Source organism: Delphinus delphis, chromosome 11, assembly GCF_949987515.2.
Source record: "Delphinus delphis chromosome 11, mDelDel1.2, whole genome shotgun sequence".
Lineage (NCBI taxonomy): Eukaryota > Metazoa > Chordata > Mammalia > Artiodactyla > Delphinidae > Delphinus > Delphinus delphis.
The window spans coordinates 73977257-74000329 of record NC_082693.1 but is presented as its reverse complement, the minus strand read 5'-3'; the positions used below and the strand labels follow the sequence as shown (position 1 = coordinate 74000329).

Sequence of the window (23073 nt, the reverse complement as noted above, 5' to 3'; positions counted from 1 at the left end):
TTCAATTTTTTTGTATATGATCAACATGAAGATTATTGATTGTCCTTGTTAAACCTGCCTGAGCCAAAGGACAAAGACCTTTTCCGTGTTCTGTCATCTGTTGGGTAGGTTTGTCCCAGTCTTCTTGCTTTGTTTTCTCAGGGAAAGAAATTCAGAGCCAATAAAACTGTAAGATCCTGACTGGTTTAAAACCAGGCCAGGGTTGCTTAAGCAATGCTAACACTTTCGGAGATCCTTTTTGCGACAAAGATTGAAAGGAGTATAGAAAATAGCACAACGGGATTCAATTCACGTGACAAAAGGAAATTGTACAAAGTTTAATACGTTCCTATTACAGTCTCAAGATTGTAATCTCCTTGGATGCTAAGACAAGGGAAGATTTCTTTCCTACAGTATGCTTCCTCAGGTTGCTTTAGGAGTGGTGCTGCGGGATGGAGGGAGGTGGCACAAGTTATACAACATGCAATTTAAGATAATGGCCTTTGAAAAGGAGAAATTAATATAAGCAGATGAGGCCAACAAAGCTTCAGTCATCTAAAAGGTACTTTCAATCACCACTGACATTAAACAATACCACCCCCACTGAGTCTACACTATGTTTATTATCATTTAATTTCTTGCTCAAATTGGCGCTTTCTTATCATGATGTTTCAGGGATTGCAAGCTCTGTTATGACTACAATTGGTAAAAAAAATTGCATTCATCTAAGTGAGTAACAAGATACAGAAATTGAGCTATCTTAACCTTTTGTGGCTTTAAATGTTCCACTAAAAACATTAGCAAAAATGGAAGCTATAGCGTTTCCATAATTATCACAGCACTGTCTTTGTTCTTATAATGATAGAATCCATACTTTCAATTTGGAGTGCTTAATAATAGCAGCTGTCTTGTCTGCTCAACTGTGGGGTTTTAGGGCTCCCATAATTATTCATTTTCACTCACTTGACAGTGGGTGTTTCCTTGAAATATTTCAGGCCACATCAGAAGATAGAATTTAAAAATCCTTCTAAGCATTCTGCTCTACGCAACAATGTTGAATTATGCATTAATAAACCGAATTTAATTGATTTGGAGGTGCCTAAGCCCTTATTAACATACCTCAATACTACAACTGATTGCCACAAATCGTCAGCCAAACACAAATGCAGGCATGATTGTACTGTTAATGTATGAAGGGCTTCTGTCTCTTGGTCCCTAAAACCACAAACTTCGCATTTTTTCACCTTCTCCCTTGCTCTTTCCTTCCTCATATTCGGGTTTTCCTTCTCCTCTTATTTGTAAAAACATTTTATTTTGGAATAATTTTAGGTTTACAGAAGAATTGTATGGATGGTACAGAGTCTGCCTTTCACCCAGCCCCCCCTTATTATTTACTAAAACTTATTAATGGGTAGTTGAAAGGGAAAAAAATAAGAACAGAAACCTACCCATAGAAAATGCACATGGCACTCCATCTTTCTGATATGCATCAAACTAATTACAATAATAAATAAAATATGAATATTGGGAATAAACCAGGTCAATCATTTCCATTATTTAGTCTAAATGTTTCATAGTGAGAGAGTATAACATACATGCGTATACCTGTACTGCTACCAACAGCCATGTGCTTTATTATAATGGGTGAAAATTATATGCCGAGAAGAGAGGTTCAAAAGATGAGGAAAGTAGTTTTATGGGTATGGCTATGGAGATGCTAGAGAGCATAACTGAGGGAGAGAGGTTTTTATGATACAACAGAGCACAGACAGAGGGTATGTATGTGGTAGGGGAGGGTGGGGATAGGGCCAGGGTGGGTGGGGATGGGTAAGCAGTTACAGAATGCTCTCAGGACATTTATGCTGGGCTCTGTAGACTCTTAATACTCTTTCATGTAAAAGTACGTGTTCCAGCGATAGTGCAGAGGTAAGTTCTCACATTATGCATACAGCACTCATATTTAGTCTAAACACCTCATCTTAATGTTTTTTTTGAAAAAGCACTGTACATTTTGTACAATTATGAATTAATGCAGTTTAACTGTACAATTGAAAATGACTAAAATAAACTTCATTAAATTTTAAGTCCTTGCCACTATAAATAATTTTGAAAATTTATAATAGCAGTAAGAAGAAATGACCTATCATAGATAACCACTCTGAATAATTTAATGCATTTTATTTTCAATTATTTTATTCATTTTTTTCTAAATTTTATGATATAATTGTTCCAAATCCTGTTTTGTTGTTGTTTATTTTTCCCTTATGTCTATTGATTTTCACATCCAATTATGAGACTGGGTCTCCAGATATCTCACAGAAAATGCCATATCTTTTTCTAAATCATATAAAAATATTCCAGAAAATGCCGCTCATTATGCAGAGGCAAACATGTAGATATAACCACTGGAAAGCATTAAAGAGACAGTTCCAAAGATGGAAGGTTTCTACTGACTCTCGAGTACATGCTCTGCTTTGTTCTTTACTAAATGATCAGTATTGTTTTATAATTCAGTGTAACAACTCCTGCTGCCAAATGTAATCTCTCTTCTCATCTATGTCATTTTCACTTATAGCTATAGCGTTTCTTTTTTCACAATATCTATATCCATATTTCTCAGAAATCATCAACGTTTACTCTATAGGTGCAATACCTAGCACCACAATCCATCAAAATACTTAGTGCCCGAATAAAAAAGTTTATCTATGAGGAGGGTGTATTAGAGTTCTACAGAGAAACAGAACCAATAGGAGATAGATAGATAGACAGATAGATAGAAAAAGACTTAATATGAGGGGTAGGCTCACTCAGGGAGGCTAAAAAGTCCCATGATCTGCATCTGCAAGCTGGAGGCCCAAGGTAAACAGAGGTATGGTTCTAGTCCAAGGCCAAAGGGTTGAGAACCAGGAATCCAATGGGCTAAGTCCTAGTCTGAATCTGAAGACTCAAGAACCAGGAGAGCCAATGTCTGAGGACAGGAGAAGATGGATATCCCAAATTTGATAGAGACCAAATTTGCCCTTCCTCCACTTTTTTGTTCTATCCAGGCCCTCTATCTACCAATCCAAATGCTAATCTTTTCTGGAAACTCCCTTGCAGTCATACCCAGAAACAACGTCTCACCAGCTATCTGGGTATCTCTTAGCCTGGTCATCACAGAGGTTCAGTATCAAACATTGTCCAGAGAAACTGAAGCACTGTGACAGACTGTTCAAAGATGCCAGAGTGGGGACTTCCCTGGTGGCGCAGTGGTTGAGAGTCTGCCTGCCAATGCAGGGGACACGGGTTCGTGCCCCGGTCCGGGAAGATCCCACATACCGCGGAGCGGCTGGGCCCGTGAGCCATGGCTGCTGAGCCTGCGCTCCGCAATGGGAGAGGCCACAACAGTGAGAGGCCCGCGTACCGCAAAAAAAAAAAAAAAAAAAAAAAAAAGATGCCAGAGTTATAAAATTATTCCAAGAACAAAGACTGGTCAGGACATTAGTTATAGTCTCACTCCAGAGCAGTGCCATTAAAACATTTAAGAAACATCAGTTACCTAGTTACGCTTCTTGCTGGCTATGTCTTCAGAGTCAAAACCTACTTTCCCTGGATATTAGAGCCAGAGTAAGAATCAGGAGCCAGCCTCAAGTCTACTTGATGCTTGGAAGCATTCCATTGGACATCGCAGTAGTTTGAGGGCAGCTATAGTACATAAACATGTCCATATAAATTTATCTAAATGTAAATGTGAAATAAATATTATGTGGCATTTTTTTTTTAGGGACAAATGAGCATATTATGAAATCACACCAAGTAGAGCAAGTTGCAATTCCCAAAGTCTAGAAACCTCTGGCTTTAGCTGGTAAACTATACTGTGACCTCAAGATAGGCACAGATATAAAATAAAATAAAATAAAAGTAAATAAAATAAAAGAAAATAAAAGTAAAAAGCTAAAACAAAAATTAAAAATAAAGTAAAATTCAAAAAAAATGAAGCAATTTATATAGACTAATGTAATTCTCTCAGGTCAAAAGCACAATAAATTACTGAGAATCTGTGGGTATCTTAGTCTAAAAGCCTCAAGAACATTTCTCTAAACCAGTGGTTCAAGATATTCATTTCACTTTAATAAGTATCTATTTAGTATTTAAGATGTGCCAATAACCATACAAGATGCTGAAGCTAAAATATTGAATAAGACAACAGAGCATGCAGGTCTGTGGAGCTTATCATCCAACAGGGAAGCAAGATCATTAAAAATATAATTATAACTAAAGGTGTTTGTAGCTATGAAGAAGTACTGGATTAGGTGGAGAAACAGCATGGTGTCTGTAATTGGGGTGTTAGGAAAAACTTCCCAGGCAAAATGACTGCTAAGCTAAATGACGACCTAGACTACAGGTAACGTTTAGCTCATTAAAGCTGGAACAGCAATAATGAGAAGGTGGAACAAAAAAAAAAAAAATTAAAGAAAATTAAAAAAGAAATAAGGTAAAAAGAACAGCATGTGTAAAAACTGGAGATTGAGAGATGTGAATCTGTGACCCATATTTTAAGGTGTGGAATGGCAACAGATGAGACTGGGGAGCTAATCAGGCCTTATTTTCCATGTATTCTGTGGGAAGTTAATAGGAGGTATAAAAAATAGTTGAATACATTTAGAAAATGTGGGTCATTCCCACAGGACTTCTCAGAGCCTTTACTATGTTGATATCCACCACAAATCTCCAATATTTAGAGCTTTTGACTTAAATTATTGTCTTGCTATTATTGTGCTTTTTTAGCTGTCTGTAGGAAGTTGAAGCTGTGACCACCTCCCTATTTCACTTTAACCTGGAGAAAAAAAATGGTATAAGAAAATGAGATCAAATGGGATTTAGGTAGCAGTGTATATTTCTTGGTATATTTCCACTGCCCTGTACCTACAAAGTGTCTCATCTACTGTGTAATCCTAATTCCAAAAATTTAATTTTTTTTAGTGAGTTATAGATATGCATATTCACCTCCATGCAAAGTTCATAGTAGACAGGAATCATCTACCCCCCATAATGATTTTTTCCTTCCTCCTAAAGGAGTGTTTTCCTATATTAGGTGCACATTTTAAAGGCACTGATATATTCTACTACTCCAGAAGCTTATTTTATTTGGCAGCCATAGCTACCCCACTGCAAAATGAATGAATGAGTAAATAAATATATAAATAAATAAGAATACAGGCAACATGTTCCAAGAGCTGTACGTCTTCTTGACAGGAAATCAATATATAGTGGGTCTGGAAATTGAGACTGTTGAGCTAAATTTTTGTTTACGTTCCAGATAATCCCAGTTTCTGCTGTCGTCAGGATGGTAAAAAGAGAGCTTTCCTGCATTCCCATTTCATAAAACCCTTTATGGATCATGACAAGCTATTTGCAATTACGTTCATTCAAATTCTAAATTCTGCCCAAATGCAGTTAACAGAATGCAGACAACTAAGTGATGGGAATGGTACATATAAATTCTGTATATGATAATTATTTATTGATCTGCAAAGTGCATTTGATTTGGATCAGTACTAGAACAAAGGCACGGATGTGTTGAAAGCTCATATAATCATACTGAGAATGTGGACAAGAACATCTTCCTAGCATGGACAGAGCAGAAATGTTCCTGCTAGAAGAGTAAGACTTCCTTCTATTTCAATTTCTTTTAACCAATGAGTGTTTAAAAATTAGTTGTTTCTCAGGACTTCCCTGGTGGCACAGTGGTTAAGCATCCACCTGACAATGCAGGGGACACGGGTTTGAGCCCTGGTCCGGGAGGATCCCATATGCTGCGGAGCAACTAAGCCCGTGCGCCACAACTACTGAGCTTGTGCTCTAGAGCCTGTGACCCACAACTACCGAAGCCCGCGCGCCTAGGGCCCATGCTCCGCAACAAGAGAAGCCACTGCGATGAGAAGCCCGCGCACCACAACAAAGTGTAGCCCCCGCTCGCCCCAACTAGAGAAAGCCCGCGTGCAGCAACGAAGACCCAACCCAGCCAAAAATAAATAAATAAAAAATTAGTGGCTTCTGTTTCTATACCCAAATCCTGAGTTATGAAGCTCCTTTAAAAATATTTATTACCATCCCAGCCACTGCATCACAACCCTATTATTGGTGTTTAAAATGTATACACTTATAAATTAAGAATGTAAATTCAGTCACTTAAAAATCAGTGGTTTTTCTTTCTTTCTTTTTTTTTTTTTTTAGTTTAAATTAGCAAAAGTTCCATGACAGTGAAAATCTCTTCAATTCTTCCATTCATTTTGGAAATGGAGATCTGACTTTTGTTTCAAGCAAATTTGTCTTTGTATAGTCATTGAAATAGTCCTGCCCAAAACACACGGCTGAGCAGTGCCATTATGGTCCAGTCTGCTAAGCAGAACTCCACCGGGGGTCTCATAGTTCTCACAAGTCACGTACAACAGCCCACTTTTATATCTACAGGAATAAATCAAAATAACCTGTGTGTCCTTATCTACCATTAGATCAGTCCCAAACATAAAGATGCGCAAGACTTATTTGACTAGCTTGTTCTAGGTCCTCATGCCTAGACATTCTCTTCCAATAAGTCTGAATTCAGTTCTAGGAATTTTTTATTTTTAGCAGCACTCCAGGTGGTTCTAATGCAAGTGCTCCTTCAGTTTAGAGAGTTTTCATCTTTGTACTTCTGGTACCCAAACCAGTGCCTGGTACATATCAGACTCTTAAAAATTAATCTTTTAAACAAAACTAAATTAAAAGAAACTGAAATTTCATTGGACATAAGTATGGCTGTGTTTGTCAAAACAGGTTGGATTATGCAGCAGGAAGCAACACCCTTAAGCCTCGGTTGTTAACGTAACATAGGCCTATTGCTCATGTCATGGTCCTGGCCACTCTCCAAGGGCAGCTAAGTGTCCATGAAGCCACTCAGGGATCCAGGCTGACAAAGATGTTACCATGATGCAGCTTCACCTTGCAGCTGCATACTCCAGCTGTGGTGGCTTTTGAAATCACCATGGATGGGAAAAGGTATGTTGGAAGGGTTTTCTCTATCAATTAAGCATGTTAGCTTTGGATTAATGTACATTAGTTTATTCCCAGTCCTTTGGCCAGAACTAGTGTGTGGCCCCACCAAACTGCAAGGTGGCTGGAATGTGTAACACTCCTGGTGTCCTCAGGAGGAAAGAACTGATAGTGATGAACATTAGGGCTCTTTATCTCTGAGGTTAACATATGAGTCATTTTTTCATATGCTTCTTTACGATGCTTTAGGTAGTGCTCAAATACCATTTATGGACTCCTCTACACCAGCTGGACTCCTGTCATGGTCCTCCAGTGCAGCTCAACCAATACATATGTACTCTTTTCATGGAAGAATTGATGAATGACAAGATCAGTCATTGTACAGTCATTGAAATAGGCATAATATCTTTTGTAGACGTTCCCACAAAGACTTGGTAAAACATGGTATAAATCATACTCAAATGTTGAGCCCTGAGTTTTAGAGACTTAAAAAATGTACTTGGAGAATCAAACACATAGCCGAAAAGATCTCCAAGAGCATGTGGTTGGTGGTTAGATACTGAACAAAACACTTTTAACTTAACCCAAATAACTGTTCATTCCTCCAGGGTTGGTGTCAGTATTTTGTATGCCAAATAACACTGTGGATTGGGAAACTATTTGATATGTCTGCAATAGATCCAAAGAAAAGGGATAAGAAGAGGGTTTCATGTGTAATCACTATTACACGGGAGTAGAATAGAGACCCAGTGGACAGTTTTAAAAATTGTCTTAAATACAAAAAGATTGTCAAACTGGCTGTTAGTATCAGAAAATTTTTTTAAAAAATTAAGCCTACAAATTTTTTTGTTACTATGAAGACTATGGTAACCAGTTATACACTCAGCTTAAAAGCAATGCTTTCCCCCAGAGTTTTAAGTAAATGGTTAAAAATATTTAAGTGTTACCAAAGTAATAGACATTTTAAAATAAATTCAAACAAAATAAAAGAAAAATTGAACATCTCTTCCTCCTTTTCAAATCCCTGGTGTTAAAATCTTGTTTCTTGATTTATATTGTTCCAAACTTTTGATATGTATATGAAAATACACATATGCAAGCAAACACTAGCACTTATATCTTTATCCACATATCATAAATACATATTGATCTCATCTAGACCTTAAGTAAAATGAAACTAGAGAAGGGTCAGTTATTTCCTTATTTTTATCCCTGGTACCAAAGTGTCTAGCACATCATGGATGCTTAATTGATCATCTGATGAACAGAAGACTCTTAAGTTAACAAGACATCTGAGACAGTTTTCAATATAAGCCTTATTATTTTTAACGGCAGTATAGTATTCCATAATATAAATGTGCTATAATATTTTAAACTATTTTCTATTGATGGATATGTAAGGTTTTTTCTATTCTTTGACTATTACAAACAATTCAGAAATTGTTCATTAGGATGATTATTTATGTCAGATAGATTCCTGAAGATGGAATGTTTAGCTCAAAGTCACAAATGTTTTAAATTTTGAGAGACACAAGTGATATGGTTCTTCACCTTTCTGGGAGAATCACAGAATCATTTGACAATCTGATGAAAACTAATATACCCTCTCCTAGTAAACTGTACAAGTGCCCTATGTAATCACTGAAGCTTCTGGGTACAACACCTAGTTAAGAACCCCTGCTTTAGAGTGTTACATTAACTACTGAAGTTGATTTTGTCACAAATGATCTCGACTTTTACCTCAGCATGGTCTGCCAGCTTTCCTTTAGAAAGCAGATGTTCTCTGAAAGGAGAATTATGAGATCTTGAGATACCACATGCTAATTTGCCCCCATGCAAATTTTAAGCTCAGTTTACCCAATTTCAAAGGCAAATACTTCCGTGTCAGTGCACTCGTATGACCGTAAGAACTCCTATACTTTGTCACATTAAAATCCCCAGTTAAGCCATGATTTTCTTATTTTCTTCTCAAAGTTTCCCTAACTGTTCCAGCCACAGTGATATTACCAATTTTTTCTTAAGAAAAAGGGGAGCACAGTCTGTTTCCACTCAGATTGCATCAGGTTGGATTAAGTAAGAACTTGAAGGTTGCCCAGCCCAAACATAAGAGTTGCACTGAGTCATAAAAGAGAATTCCAAGTGAAGACAGTTACTAATAGCTAGGAGAATGCTTGGTGAGCAGACATGCAGAACCTGATCTCCCAGTGCCCAATGAGGGGACTCGGACCAGCCCCAACCGGGGCAATTGGGTCAAAGAAATTGTTGTTTTATAATTCTGAGTCGAAACGAGAAACTTGAGGTACTTGGGACACTAGCATTGAGTGTCTCTCTTCCACACGCATACCCCAATTCTTCTGTTCTCTAAGCTAGCTCATTTTTCTTAAAAGAATAAAGACAAAATTTCAATAGTCCTCCTCTCCAATTTCAGAGAAAACAAAGCCTGAACTGGAATAAGAGATGTATGTTTCAGCTGTCTTCAGGAGGAAGGATGCTTTTCTTTAAGGAACTGTGACTGATTTACATAAGAAAAAGTGCTCTTGGTTTACTCAGCTACAGATGATTGAGGCCTTTCCTCCTTCACTTCTGAAGGAGGAATATTTGGACATCGCAGAGAACTGATTCTGACATCTTTAGAGAGTGGAATCACTTGGCTGGGTTCATTTCCTGGCTTCTGTGTTTTTATAGCACAGAGTTTCAAAGACATGTAAAGCCAGCACGCACTTAAAATTCTCGGTCTCTATCAAAACAAATCTGCCATTTAGCTTCACTTTTTCAGCGAGGCTCATTACAGTCCTAAACTTGAACCTCATTAGAGAATAAAATCTACACCTGTCTTTAGATCGTTCCTAAAAACTAACTCTCTTATTTGTTTGTAAATGCTATTGTACACAAACTTGAAATTCATAATTAATATTATTGAGTAAAAATGTTACCAGATGCTTTTAAACTATGAAAGAAAAAGTGTGTAATTTTTCTCCTCATCGCTCTTTAAGAAATCAAATTGAAGTTTAATTCAGGTAGGAAACAGGTTAATGACAATAAAAAAGTTTAATCTAGACCCTTGTTATGCAAAGGGTGTTTATTGCATCAACAGTGTCAATATCACCTGGGTGTTGATTAGAAATGCAGAATCTAGAGCCCTACTGGAGATCTACCTACTCTTGATATGCATTTTTTTAAGATTCCCAGGTAATTTGCATATACAATAAAGTTTTATTTTTATTTTTTTGGATTTCAATGTATCAAAGTCTTTATTTACAACTTTATTGGCAAAAAAGAAAAGGAATAGTTTAAAACAGTTTAACACAGGGCATTGCAGCTGATCCTGGCAGACTAATGAAGTTTCATTTTAAATGTCCATCTAATTGTCCAAAGATATACAATACTGAATCTGCATACACAGTTTCCTTTATGAAGTACAGGCTCATATCTTAGGCAGCCTTTTGAACATATAAATACAAAGGGAAGAAAATCACTCATTAAAAACTGCATTAAATGAAGGGTAATTTAAATTTATGTTGTCCTTCTAATAACACATACCCAATGAAAATCAAAAGCTGGAAAAGCAGTTACACTTCCTACTTGAGTGGACAGTTAAAACAATCAATCATTTTCTGCAATGACCATTATATTTTTAATTTATCATGAACTACTCTGAACTTACTATGAGATGTAGCCAAAGTCAGAAGACAAGATGTAGGGAGAATATTCCTTTTTTGGAGGAGAGTAAGCCCTCCAGAATCAGCATGGGAAACAAACATCCTGTTGAATTCTAGGTGGAAAAAAATTAATGTAGTCAATTTCAACTCATGCTGAGCTGGCTTAATTTTTTCATTGACTTGTTTGGTGTCATTCTTCTAAATCAAGTGTGTTTAATTCTTCTTCTAGTTCATCCAAATCTTCCCCAGTAAGAAGACTTCCGTCAACAGGAACAGAATCAATGGCTCCATTTTCCTGTCCCTCCCTTTCGTTGTCCTCTTCCAAATCACTTCTTTCACCATTTTCAGCCCTACCTCCGGAAGCTTCACGTAATTTGTTTTCATCCTTTTCTGAAGTATATGTGCTGAATCTTTCAAGACTGGCTACAGTAATATCTGTCTCATCTACATCTTTTGGGATGTACAGGCTTAAATCTATGTCATTTATGCTCACTGAATCATCAACCTCATCACCACCTGTTCCCTGGGTATAAAAGGTATCATCAGCTTCCTCCTCCTCATCGTCAACCAGTTCAGGACGAAATTCAAACACCTCACAACCACTAATCACTAATGCTTTCCCTGCTTTGAAGTCTGCTTTCCTTGTTTCTATATCTTGCTCAAGTTTATCAATCTTTTCTTGTCTTTTTCTCTTCTTCCATGCAAGAAAAGATTCTAACATAACTTTGGTAACATTTGGACCTATGGCAGAATGCTCTCTTTCAATTACATCTTCTAATGACATTTCATCTTCTTTTTCTTCTTTTTATCTTTTTTAAAGACAAACTCAGGAGAAAGTGCATGATGATACATGCAAATATTACCCCCTCTAGGGCATACCCCAAACCAGCCATATTTGTTGTTTTCAATAGCTTCAAGGAAATGCTTGCACACTATTTGAGTTTTTGGTTTTTTCTTTTCCACCTCACTGTGCTGCTTGTTTACTACTTCTTCCAGTTTTTTCTCATCCCAATTATCCACAGTATCTTTATCAAGCTCTTCATCTCTTGCATCAATGTAAACACTTGGCCTTTCACATTTTGTCTCCAGAGTCAAGTCATGAGAGAACTTACACTTATCTCCTTTAGTACACTGTCCTTACTTGAAGAATGCACATACCATGGATTTGGGATCTGCACCTTTACTTATTTTTTGAGCGGCAACTACAGGTTTGAACAACTCATTTAGCTCTTGCAATTCCTTCTTCTTGTCATCTTTCTTCAACTTCTTTTCAGCTTCACTTTATGCTACCTAAAGTGGATTTTGTTGACCAAATTTAACTTGATGAGTGACAGCCTTGATAAACTTCTGTTGCTTTGCTCCTTTCTTATTCTTTAGATCAGAAGTTTTGTCTTCGATAATCTTCTCCTTTTTCTGCTCCGCCTTTTTGCTGCCCCCAGCCTGAGCCTGTTTCTTGGGGGGCATGGCAGAGACAGGTGGCACCCGCCAGACTTAAACACAGCTGGACTCCCTCAGGGACTCTGGCCCTGCAGTAGGAGAAGGAGGAAGACGCCTACAATAAAGTTTAAGGAACACTGATCTAAGCCACCTTTGTGAAGCTATCTAGAGACACAAAATGTTTCATCCCTTAAAATGCACCATCCTGTGACTAACGCCAGCTACCACGGGTATTTACTGTCCTCAAGATTACAGCACTCCATGTAAATTCTCTGAGCTGGACAGGTTTGGAAGAACATGTCCTTGAAGGAATCTAATCAAAAACAGAAAGTCAAAAAGATACTCAAGTTCTTCATGGCTCTGTTAAGATCCTTGTGCAAAAAACATTACTGCAGAATGACCAAATAAAGACAAGAGTATGATTCAACTAAAACTACCAGTTTTAGTTGCAAAAAAGAAAATTAAGGGCTCAAAATAATGAATTAAAAACAGGCTCACTTTGTTTTACCTTATATATTTATATTGCTAATTTAATTTATTATTAATTAAAATTAGTATGTAATAACTTAATAACTTCAGTCCCCAAATAGTAATGCTAAATATTTTGTTGTTCTTTTTTTTCATTATAAATAGAGGGTCTGAGAAGCAATACTAAAACTTTGCTCATATAGTCAAAAATATCATTCAATGCCAGGTACTGCTTTAGGTATTTAAGATACAATCAGTAAAGAAAAAAAAATTGTTCACTTTGGTGATGCTTACATTCTTGTGTGGAAACATCAGCAATAAACACCAACAAGAAGTAAATTGTATAGTAGGTTGGAAGTGATAAATGCCATAAAGAGCAGTGTTGGGAGTGGGGAGAAAGTTGCCATTTTAAACAGGACTATAAGTTGTGGAGGTACCATTTGGGCAAAACTTGAAGGAAGTGAGAAAGGCAGGAGAAAGTAGAGGAAAGCTTAATTGTTTTGGACAGTGAATGATGCATGTAAATCTCTTCCATGTATTTACTATTTTTCTTTTTTCTTCCAGTTTCATTGAGATATAATTGACATAGAGCACTGTATAAGTTTATAGGGTAGAGCATAATGATTTGATTTACATGCATCATGAAATGATTACCACAATAAGATTAGTGAACCTCCATCACCTCATAGAGGTACAAAATAGAAATTAAAAAAAAAATGTCATGAAAAACCTAGGGGTGAAACAGGAATAAAGACACAGACTTAGTAGAGAATGGACTTGAGGCTATGGGGAGGGGGAAGGGTAAATGGTGACAAAGCGATAAAGAGGCATGGACATATATACACTACCAAACGTAAGGTGGATAGCTAGTGGGAAGCAGCCGCATAGCACAGGGAGATCAGCTCGGTGCTTTGTGACCGCCTGGAGGGGTGGGATAGGGAGGGTGGGAGGGAGGGAGACGCAAGCGGGAAGAGATATGGGAATATATGTATATATATAACTGATTCATTTTGTTGTGAAGCTGAAACTAACATACCATTGTAAAGCAATTATACTCCAATAAAGATGTTAAAAAAAATGTATTTTTCCTTATGATGAGAACTCTTAGGATTTACTCTCTTAATAACTTTCATAAATAACATACAGCAGTATTAATTATATTAATCATGTTGTGCACTATATTCCTAGTGCTTATTTATCTTATAATTGGAAGTTTGTGCCTTTTGACACATTTCAACCAGTCCCTCTTCCCTTTATCCACTGCCTCTGGTAACCACAAATCTGATCTTTTTTTCTACGAGTTTATTTGTTTTTGAAGTATAATTGACCTACAACACTATGTTAGTTCCTGGAGCACACCATAATGATTCGATATTTCTCTATATTATAAAATGATCACCATCATAAGTCTAGTTTCCATCTGCCACCATACAAAGGTATTACGTTACTACTGACTATATTTCCCATGCTGTACATATCATACCCCTGACTCATTTATTTTGTAACTGGAAGTTTGTACGTCTTAAGTTCCCTCATTTATTTCACACATCTCCTGACTCTCCTCCCCTCTGACAACCACCTGTTTGTTCTCTGTATCTATGACTCCATTTGTGTTTTGTTTGTTCATTTATTGTTTTTTAGATTACACATGAGTGAAATCATACAGTATTTGTCTTTGTCTGACTTATTTCACTCAGCATAATATCCTCTAGGTCCACCTATGTTGTCACAAATGGCAAGATTTAATTTTTTTTTTTTTTGCGGTACGCGGGCCTCTCACTCTTGTGGCCTCTCCCATTGCGGAGCACAGGCTCTGGACGCACAGGCTCAGCGGCCATGGCTCACGGGCCTAGCCGCTCCGTGGCATGTGGGATTCTCCCCGACTGGGGCATGAACCCGTGTCCCCTGCATCGACAGGCAGACTCTCAACCACTGCACCACAAGGGAAGCCCTCATTCTTTTTTTATGGCTGAGTAATATTCTGTTATATATATACCACATGTTCTTTATCCATTATCTATTGATGGACACTTAGGTTGCTTCTATATCTTGTACTATTGTAAATACTGCAGTGTGCCTATATCTTTTCAAATTAGTGTTTTTGTTTTCTTTGGAATTGCTGAATTGTATGGTAGCTCTATTTTTAATATTTTTGAGGAAACTCCATACTGTTTTCCAAAGTGGCTGCAGCAATTTACATTTTGATTAACAGTGCATGAGGATTCCCTTTTCTCCACATCCTTTCCAACACTTGTGATGTGTTGTCTTTTGCTTAATAGCCATTCTGACAGGTGTGAAGTGATATTTCATTGTGGTTTTAATTAGCTTTTCCCTGATGATTAATAATGTTGAGCATCTTTTCATGTGTCTGTTGGCTATCTGTATGTCTTCTTTGGAAAAAGGTCTATTCAAGATCTCTGCCCATTTTTAATCATGGTGTGTGTGTGTGTGTTTTGATGTTGAGATGTATGAGTTCTTCGTATATTTTGGATATTAACCTCTTATGAGATATATCATTTGCAAATATCTTCTCCCATTCACTAGGAGGCCTTTTCATTTTATTGATAGTCTCCTTCATTGTGCAAAAGCTTTTTAGTTTGATGTAATACCTTTGTTTATTTTGCTTTTGTTTCCATTGCCTGAGGAGACATATCTAAAAAAAAAAAAAGTATTGCTAAGACAAAGAGTGTACTGCCTATGTTTTCTTCTAGGAGTTTTATGGTTTCGGGTCTTACATAAGTCTTTAATTCATTTTGAGTTTATTTTTATACATGGTGTGAGAAAGTAGTCCAGTGTGATTCTTTTGCATGGAACTGTTCAGTTTTCCTAGCACCATTTGCTGAAGAGGCTGTCATTTTCATTGTATATTCTTGCCTCCTTTGTTGTGGATTTATTAATCATGTAAGTGTGGGCTTACTTCTGGATTCTCTGTTCTGTTCCATTGATATATGTGTCTGTTTTCGTGCCATTACCATACTGTTTTGATCACAGCAACTTTGTAGTATAGCTTGAAATCAGGGAACATGATACTTCAGCTTTGTTCTTCCTTCTCAAGATTATTTGGTTATTCAGGGTGTTTTGTGTTTCCATACAAAGTTTAGAATTATTTGTTCTAGTTCTGTGAAAAATGCCATTAGTATTTTGACAGGTATTGCACTGAATCTGTAGACCGCCTTGGGTAGTATGGTCATTTTTTTTTTAACAATATTTATTATTACAATCCATGAGCATGGTATATCTTTTCGTTTGTTTGTGTGGCCTTCAATTTCTTTCACTGGTGTCTTATAGTTTTCCTAGTACAGGTCTTTTACCTCTGTAGTTAGATTTATTCTTAGGTATTTTATTCTTTTTGATGCAATTGTAAATGAATTGTTTTCTACACTTAAGGAAGAGCAAGGGAGGGAAGTGTTCTCCTAACTTGTAATATGATTGTTGATCCACTGCTTTAGTGATAGTGTACAACCCCACTCTATAATTTTATATATCATCCTTTCTGGTGAGCCATACATTCAGCCAAGAGTGAACTCAGATTTTATTTTTCAGTAGCCCTTATTTTATATGTAATTACGTCTAGAAATTAAATACCTGACAATAACTTTATTATGTGCTTACTATGTACAAATTTTATCTTTTTCTAATCTTGGAAGAAGATATATATTTTATAATTTTTAAATTTAATTTTATTTATGTTTTTATACAGCAGGTTCTTATTAGTTATCCATTTTATACATATTAGTGTATATATGTCAATCCCAATCTCCCAATTCATCACACCACCACCCCTGCCCCCGCCACTTTCCCCCCTTGGTGTCCATACGTTTGTTCTCTACATCTGTGTCTCTATTTCTGTCCTGCAAACTGGTTCATCTGTACCATTTTTCTAGGTTTCACATATATATGTTAATATACGATATTTGTTTTCTCTTTCTGACTTACTTCACTCTGTATGACAGTCTCTAGATCCATCCACATCTCTACAAATGACCCAATTTCATTCCTTTTTATGGCTGAGTAATATCCCATTATATATATATACCACATCTTGGAAGAAGATACTTTTATCCTTATTTTAGAGATAAGAAAACACAGGGTCTGAGATAATGAGATGGCTCCTCTCAGAAACCAAAGTCACATTTTTTTTTACTAAGCCACACCCACAATTTGAGCTCAATGCATTATGTTAGACACCTCTAATCTCTAATTTTGTTACAAGTTTACTTATGGGATGGACTACACAAAGTTGTTACTACAGACTTCATACAGTAGTAATGGACACAAAAAGAGGCCACACAGACAAATAACTGATGGAAGCTCAATACTTAAGCCATAATAGAATTTCAAGGCCCTAAAATAGTCTTTATAATACAACCATTTATCAGTCTTTTTTAGCTACAACCACTATCATTTTCCACACATATAGTTTTTTTCATTGACTGAATTCTTCCTATGAGTTGGAGACTATACCATGTATTCCAAATATATAATTGCATTTTATCTAAATGACATTATTTTATAGATGAGAAAACAGGCCCAGGAAGGTTAAGCAGGCTTGCATCCTTAAGTTTCATGATGAATGGTGAGTCTTAGCTCCATATTTGGAGCTCTAGAAACTTCTATGTAAGGAACTGTTTAAGGTACTCAGTGCAGAGGTAAGAAATAGTCCATCAGAACATGGTAAATCTAGGGGTGGGTAAGGAGTAATTATCTTGGACTATGCACAGGAAGTCAGGAGAAAACACAAATCATGCCTCTAGAAAGAAGGTTCAGGAACCAACTACATTGCATATTAGTACAAATCTGCCATTTTTGCCCATCAAGTCCCCAGCAAAGGACCTAGACTCTCTAGGTGACATGACATATCTTTATAAATCTATCCTTGCTGGAGGGTGGGGGGCAAAAACCCTCTCAGGGTCTGAAACGACTCTTAGTGTCCCTGGTCATCATAAGCAGCTGGCAAACTGAGATGAAAAAGGAGACTAAAAAATCAAACAGCACTGTTTGTAGCTCTAAGTACAATAAGCTATTGATAACAGAGATCCTGAGTCATCAAGAATATATTGAAGGAAACAGAGATGTGTGCAGTATATGACAGAAAGCTTTTCATTTCAAATTGTTAAACTGAAAGTCTAGGCACTTGATCTGGCAAGTTTTATGAGCCCTACTGGAGCATGCACTTTATGTGGAATTCTCATTTCCTGACAGCCCTGGATAGATCAGGCCGAGCTGTGATAATGCTCATCTCTGTGCATTATAATGAAGCTGCCATGGTAACTCTAGAAGTCACTTTTTAAATGTGCAATTTTAAAAGTTCATTTCTCAGAAAAAAAGATTAGCACAGCTGTAACACTCATAATAATCTAATGAGACTTGAAAGGAACATTTGGGCAAAAAAAACCATATAGACTGCTCAGATTTCACAATTGCACTGTCCTTCTGAGAATGACATGGTCCACTCATGACTCCCCTAATCAGTGAAACAAGGGGGGCATTAGATCAGAAACTTAATTAAATTTTGGTGCGTATAACCCAACAGTAGAACTCATTAAACTCCTACTTAGCTCAGTATGCTTGCTAAGTAAGTCAGAGTGCTTGAATGAAAAATTTTATGTACTTGTCATTTTCATAATTTAAGGAGCTAGGTATAATAAATGTTCCTAGCATTAGTTATTTAGGAAAGGTTGATTGTACCTTTTATGACTGGTCACAGAAATCATACTGGGAAGGAAACAAATGTGACACATCTGAATTGAATCCATTTCCAAAGTAAAACCCTCTATACTCAGCCCCACCCACCTCCAGCTTTTTGAGAAGGAAAAGGCATAAATCAACGCCCAAGGTCTCTGTACCTTGTTATGGAAAACACTTATCTTCTTTTCTAAGGGAGATTGTAACTTTTTAAAAGTTCATTGTTGTTTGGAGACTGAATCAGTGCCACTGATCTAGAGCTATGGCATGCTCAGGAAGCTCCCGTTATCTCTGGGACGTCATAAGCACCAGAAGCATACATTCCTCGAGGCATGATGTGATGATTTCTTCCAGTGGCATGTTTAATTGGAATGTCTTTTCCAGTGTTTTCCTTGAAGGCTTACAATTTAGGACCAGGGCCCTGGCTGCAAATTCAAATAAGTCAAATTTAATAAATATTTATTAGCAGAAGGCTTTTATGGCCATCTGCTAATAGAAGAACCTTAATCTATATGTAGCATTCAATATTGCTCAGAAAACTGTCCTACAAAGTTCAAGTAGTTAGTAACCTCACAAATGCCTTTTTTTTTTTTTTTTTTTTTTTTTGCAGTACGCAGGCCTCTCACTGTTGTGGCCTCTCCCGTTGCGGAGCACAGGCTCTGGATGCGCAGGCTCAGCGGCCATGGCTCACGGGCCCAGCCGCTCCGCGGCATGTGGGATCTTCCCGGACCGGGGCACGAACCCGTGTCCCCTGCATTGGCAGGCGGACTCTCAACCACTGCGCCACCAGGGAAGCCCCACAAATGCCTTTTAAAGGAACTAAGCTACATCGTCCAGGAGTCACAGAATTCCACTTCCCCACTTAGCCTGGCTTTTCAAAACACCCAACAGTGACTTGATCATTGATTTCACCAATTTTGTTAAAGAGAAGGACAACGAAACTGTTTGCTTGATACACCACCCCTGCTCACACACACACACACACACACACACACACACACACACAGTTCCTACACCAGTCAAGTGAATTGATTGACATCGTGTGGAGAAAACAGTAAAAATATATTGAGTCATCTGTTTTGACTTCATGTCAAACCAGCCTTGCCATCAAAACATTATTTTGGCCCTCTCAATAATTTTTAAACATGCTGGTGGCAGTGGAATCAGGTAGAGGTGGACAAGTTTCCTTGAAACTGATTATATTACACGCAGTGGAAAAGAAGTAGAAAATCAAATTAGGCCAGTCAGCCTGCTTAGTAGACTTCCATAATATTTGGTTGTCAAAGGACCAAGAAATGTTAGCTCAGACTTCTGCCCTGAGAACAGTGACAGGGCTCATTCTACCTCACACATGTTTAACTTGAATCTTTTATAAGAATTGTGGCTAGTTTCTTGGGGCACTTCACGACTCTCACAACTTGAAAACTTAGTGGCTGGAAAGTTCTATTCAGCAGGTAGGAGCAAACACCGGTGAACTCAGAGTCCCTGCCAGTTCTGTGTTCCATTTAATCCATAAGATGACAATGGTTAGAGAAACTCCACTCTAATCATTTACATTAATAGCAGCTACCTTGTCCTGGATTGTGTTTTAAGCATTGGGCCACAGAATGAAAACGACAGAATTCCTACTTTCAGGAAGTTTGCTCCAAAGTGAACAAACCACTGCTAGAGTGGGAAGAATGGACCCTCTTTCTACTCAGCCATTCACATTCATCCATCCCCAGGCGCCTCACTTCCCCCTTCCATCTGAAGGTTTTCCAAAGTTTTCACATGTTCACCTTCAACCAAACCACTGCCTTCTTGATTCTATCAGGAGATCTAGCAACTTATTTTATCCAGTAAAAAAAGAGACATGCAAAATCATGGATTTCCTCGACTCCTGTCCCCTCTACCTCAAAATGTATACCTTGGACTAAGTGTCCCCAGTTCTTTTCCTGTGATGCTATCTTTATCCCTTGCAAGGCTATTACTCATTTTCTAAACATCCTCTCTCATGCTCCTGATCTTAGCTCCTTGTAATCCATGGACACGACTGGCTGTTTCATACCCCAGTGCCTCTCTGAACTCTTCCACTCAGCTTAGAGCATTCTTCCACAATTGCCCTGCAGGAACACTATCACTCAGCTCTTACAACTCATCTTCCACCTCTCCCTTTTACACTCTGTGTGCTCCCTTATCTTTTCTTTCTTATATTTTTGACCTCTCTTTCTCCACTGAATCTATATCCCCTTAGCCTTCAGAGGTGTGTAAGTCATCCTAAAGAAAAACTGAGAAAAATCAATGCTTTTCTTAAATGTTACTCATCAAATTACTATAATCTTCTCTTCCCTCCATATCCCACAAGAAGGACATTCATTAGCTCTACTTTCTTTAAAAAGATTTGACTTGGATCTTTTAAATTATAAAATGGATGTAGAAAATGTGGAAAACATGCTTAAGAGTTATAAGAAGAGAAATAAACACCCCTTGTAATCCCACCAGGTAGAGAAAAATGCTAAGATGATGGAAGGCAGGATACTGTTGGCATAAGTGAGCAGCCTCCAGAAACAGACTCAAGGTTTGAGTCCTGGTTCAGTCACACATCAGGCGTGTGTCTTTGGCCAAGTGACCTCACCTCTGTTCGTTTCCCCTTGTGCAAAGTGTATAAAAGCAGCCCTTCAGGGGATTTTTGTGAAAATTAAACAGGTTAATGTAAGCGCATGTAAACCCCTTATAATAACTGGCACTAGTAAATAGAGCAATAAATACGTTCGTACCTTTTTATAGTTGATATGTATATTTCTAGTCTTTTCTCTGCATGTATACTTAAATAGTTTTTTACTTGGGATCTTGCAATCCAAATTAACAACTTGATTTCTTACGTAACAGTATCGTGCATCTCCACTCCCTAAGTCTTTATTTACTCTTCATGTGATGGCAGCATGGCGTGGGCACCTGTGCAGCAATTCAGCCACTTGGTCAGAGATAAACTGTGATCTCTAACAACATGTGAAGAGATCATCCCTAATTCCCAATCTTGTTGAAGTTTTAATACTACTGACCTTCCCTTACTGAAACTCCTTTTTTAACTTCACTGACACTGTTCTCTCATCGTTGTTTTCCACGTGTCTTGGTCTCCTGTGAGACATTTGCCTTCTGCTGTTAAACTGCTAAACATTGTCAGTTCTTTTCCAGAGCACCAAATGCCTATTTCCTGCTTTGTGCTCTACTTCTTGCCTTGCATATATACATCATCTACTTTTCAAACTTAAGATTTTCAAAACTAACACTATTTTCTTAAAAAAAAATCTTTATTTCATTGTTCATCCAACTACAGTTAATTGCATTACCACCATGCATCCAACCATCTTAGTCACTGTAAAACTTTTGCTTTCCCCTTGAGGATAGCCTCACTCAAAGCACTTTATCTTGTGTGAAACTGAACTTTTATAAGTTCTCCACACCTCAGAACTCATCTTTCAAATCTGTTCTTACTCATATAGTTCCTATCTCAACCACTGGTACCAAACTCCACCTGGTTTCCCCAGCCAGAAATATTGGAGTTGTCCTCAACTTCTAACTTCACTTCTTCTGCTTCCTCCAAACATGACTTCCTGTCACTGTGACCTCCTTCCCACCTACCTCTTTATTTCCTCTGTTCTCCTTTATCTGAGAGCCTCACACTCCTCTGCCTGTGTTATTGCAATTGCCTCTTGTGGTAGTTTGAATAGTGTTTCACAAAAATGCATGTCCCCCTGGAACCTCAGAATTTGCCTTTATTTGGAAATAGGGTCTTTACAAATGTACTTGAAGTAAGAATCAAGATGAAGTAATTCTGGATTCAGGTGTGAATGTCTTATAAGAGACAGAAAAAGATACACATAGACACATACAGGGAAGCGGACCATGTGAAGATGGAGGCAGAGATCAGAGTGATGCTGCCACAAGCCAAGGAATGCCAAGAGCCATCAAAAGCTGGAAGAGGCAAGGAAGATTCTCCCCTAGAGCTTTCAGCGGGAGCGTAGACCTGTTGATACCTAAATTAAATTCCTTAAGCCACAAAATTTGGGGTAATTTGTTATGGCAGCTCTAAGAAACTAATACAACTCTCAACCAGTTTTCCCCACAAATCCACCCTCTGTGCTTCTGCCAGAAATATGAGACCACACTATTTCTCTGATTAATGTCTTTCAATACAATACAAAGCTCTTACCAACCTGGCTTTTCTTCCTTTTCTTATTCTCTTCCTGCATTCTTTATACTTCTGACCCTCTGTGACCCCTGAGCACAAGTTTCATTCACACCTAAGTGCGTTTTTGAATTCTACCCCTTTGTTTGGAATTCCTTACCAGCCTTTCTTCTCATGCTATTAGCCATCTATCACAACCCAGCCTGGGTGTAATCTTCTCTGTTTGGTCCCTCTTAACTCTTCTCTCTCAAGTTCATTTCATGTTCATGTTTTACATTTTCTTCTATTATTATGTTTATCACACATTGTGATCGTTTGCTTATATCCTCTTTTTCATCTTTATAGTCCAATACATAGTAGGTACTCAACATATATTTGTTGAATGAAAGAATTCCTTCTCCCTTATAAATTACACATAACTAAATGTATATCAATTTTAATTCCAAAGGTCAGTTTTCAGTCTTTCCTCCCAGTTTGCTCCCCAATCTTGTTCTCTTGGTTCAAAAGTTCAACTATCGGGCTTCCCCGGTGGCGCAGTGGTTGAGAGTCCGCCTGCCGATGCAGGGGACACGGGTTCGTGCCCCGGTCCGGGAAGATCCCACATGCCGCAGAGTTCTTCCACCGTTAATAGGGTCTTTCTGAAGCACATCTGGGATCATTCCC

General features: G+C 37.7%; 1 pseudogene; it reads right to left on the bottom strand.

Annotated features, from left to right (window-relative positions):
• Positions 1–10842: 10842 nt before the first annotated feature.
• On the bottom strand, positions 10843–12116 carry LOC132433274 (zinc finger CCCH domain-containing protein 15 pseudogene; annotated as a pseudogene).
• Positions 12117–23073: the final 10957 nt, after the last annotated feature.